This window comes from Saccopteryx bilineata, chromosome 8 (genome assembly GCF_036850765.1).
Source record: "Saccopteryx bilineata isolate mSacBil1 chromosome 8, mSacBil1_pri_phased_curated, whole genome shotgun sequence".
Classification (NCBI taxonomy): domain Eukaryota; kingdom Metazoa; phylum Chordata; class Mammalia; order Chiroptera; family Emballonuridae; genus Saccopteryx; species Saccopteryx bilineata.
Genome location: NC_089497.1, coordinates 17460788 through 17463565, shown reverse-complemented (window position 1 = coordinate 17463565; position 2778 = coordinate 17460788). Strand labels below are relative to the sequence as shown.

At 34.0% G+C, this 2778-nt stretch overlaps 1 non-coding gene across 1 annotated transcript; it reads right to left on the bottom strand.

The window, feature by feature from the left end:
- Positions 1-2123: 2123 nt before the first annotated feature.
- TRNAS-AGA (transfer RNA serine (anticodon AGA)) lies at positions 2124-2199 on the bottom strand. The gene has a single exon. It is a non-coding gene; the product is annotated as a tRNA-Ser (tRNA).
- Positions 2200-2778: the final 579 nt, after the last annotated feature.

Genomic DNA, 2778 nt, shown 5'->3' with positions numbered 1-2778 from the left:
TAATGTAATCCATCATGTCAACAGGCTAAAACAAATCACATGGTCGTATTAATAAATGCAAAAAAAGCTTTTGACAACAATCATTTATAATGTAAACTAACAGTAAAAGCAGAAATAAAAGTCAATGTCCTAACTTAACAAAGAATGTCTATAAAAAACTACAGTGAACATCATAGTTAATGTTAAGAATCTTGAAGTTTCTCCCCCAAGAGAGGTAAAAAACAAAATTTTCCCTTTTTACCATTTCCTTTAACATCATTCTAGAGGTTGTAGCTAATGCAATTAGAGAAGAAACAAAATACACATACACACACATTGAGAAAAAAAAGAAACAAAATTTCCTTTGTCCATAGACAACATGATTATTTGTGCAGGAAATCCAAAAGAATTGACAAATGTCTCCTGGAGCTAGTAAGGAACTACAGTGAGGTTGCAAAATACAAGATTAATTATATAAAACTCAATTGTTTTATTATAAACTGACAATAAACAAGTAGATTTGAAATTGTAAAAAAATAATGCCATTTATATGAGCACCTCCAAAATGAAATTTAAATTTATGTATATATCTAAAAAATATGTACAAGATAAGTATGAGAAAAGCTACAAAACTTTGATTAAAAAAATCAAACAGCTAAATAGCAGAGATAAATTTCATGTTTAGACAATTTGAATAGACAACTCAATACTGAAGAAATATTCTAGATAGAAAAATTCAATATTGTGAGGATGTCATTTATTTTCAAATTGATATATAGATTCACTGAAGGACCAATAAAAATTTTAGCAAGTTATTTTGAATATATTTATAAACTTATTATAAGCTTTATAGGGAGAATGAAAAGGCCTTAAAAAACTAGCAGAATATTGAAGGAAAGAACAAAATGGAAGGTTGAACACTATGTGATTTCAGTACTTAATATAAAGCTACAGTGATCAAAACAAGAGAGTATTAATAAAAAAATAATAAATGAAGCATAAATAGACACACATGTATAGTCCACTGATCTTTCACAATACCATGTAGTAGAAATTGTCTCTTCAACAAATGCTGCAGGAATAACAGCATCTATAGCCACACATATAAATCTAGATGCAGACTTTATACCCTTCAAAAAGTAAGTCTAAATGGAATACAGATCTAAAGGTGAAACGCAAAACTATTAAAATATTCTAGAAGATAAAGAATAAACATAGATGACCTTGAGTATAGCAATAAAATTTCAAATACATTATCAAAACCATATTCTATGACACATACATATGGAATGGTGAACTTTACTAAAAGTAGGAACTTCTGTTCTGCAATAGACAATGTCTGTAGAACAAAACTAACCAAATTGGGATGAAATGTTGCAAAAGACATCAGATCAAGGAATGTTACTGTAAATTAACAAAACAACACTTACGATTAACACTTAAAAGACATACCATATAACTTTAAAATGGGCTTAGGACATTAACAAGACAGTATTCTGAAGAAGATATACACATGGGACATAATTATATGAGTAGATGCTTCATATATTATGTCATCAGGGAAATAAAAATTGAAACAACAAGATATCACTACATACCTAATAAAATGGCCCAAATCTAGAACACCAACAATACACATACTGGTGAGATGTGGAATGATAAAAACTCTTTCATATTGTTGGTATAAATGTAGAATGATACAGACCCTTTGGAAAACATTTTGGTGGTTTCTTACAAAACTGAATATATCATTATTATAGAATCCAGCAATTTCTCTCTTAGTATTTACCCAAAGGAGCTAAAAAGGTATGAACACACAAAAGCCTGTACATGAATGTGTATATCACTTTTTTTTTTTTCATTTTTCTGAAGCTGGAAACAGGGAGAGACAGTCAGACAGACTCCCGCATGCACCCGACCGGGATCAACCGGGCTCGCCCACCAGGGGGTGATGCTCTGCCCATCCTGGGTGACGCCATGTTGCAACCAGAGCCACTCTAGTGCCTGAGGCAGAGGCCACAGAGCCATCCCCAGCACCCGAGCCATCTTTGCTCCAATGGAGCCTTGGCTGCGGGAGGGGAAGAGAGAGACAGATAGGAAAGCGCGGCGGAGGGGTGGAGAAGCAAATGGGCGCTTCTCCTGTGTGCCCTGGCCGGGAATCGAACCCGGGTCCTCAGCACTCTAGGCCGACGCTCTACTGCTGAGCCAACCAGCCAGGGCTGTATATCACTTTTGTTCATATTTGCTAGAACTTGGAAGCAAGCAGGATGTCCTTGAGTAGGTAAATGGATCAACTGTTGTAAATTCAAACAATGAAATATTATTTAGTGTTAATAAATGAGCTATCAATCATGAAAAGATATCAAGGAAACTTGAATACCTATTGCTTAGGGAAAGAAGTTCATCTGAAGAAACAACATGCTATGTGATCCCAACTATATGAATTCTGAAAGAAAACAAAACTTGGGAGACAGTAAAGATCACTGGTTGCCAGGCACTGAGGTGAGGAATGACCAGTTAAAAAACAAGATATTTGGGCAATAAAAACTCTGTATTATGAAACGATAATGCTGGAAAATTGTCATTGCACATTTATTCAAACCCATAGAATGCAAAACCCAAAAAAAGTGATCCATAATGTAAACTGTGGACTTGAGGTGATTATGATGTATCAATTAGAACACATGAACCATTCTGTCAAGAAATGCTAATCACAGGGAAGGTTATTATAAGTGGTTTATGGAACATACGGAAAAACACTATACTTTTTTCCTAAATTGACTGTAAACATAACACCAC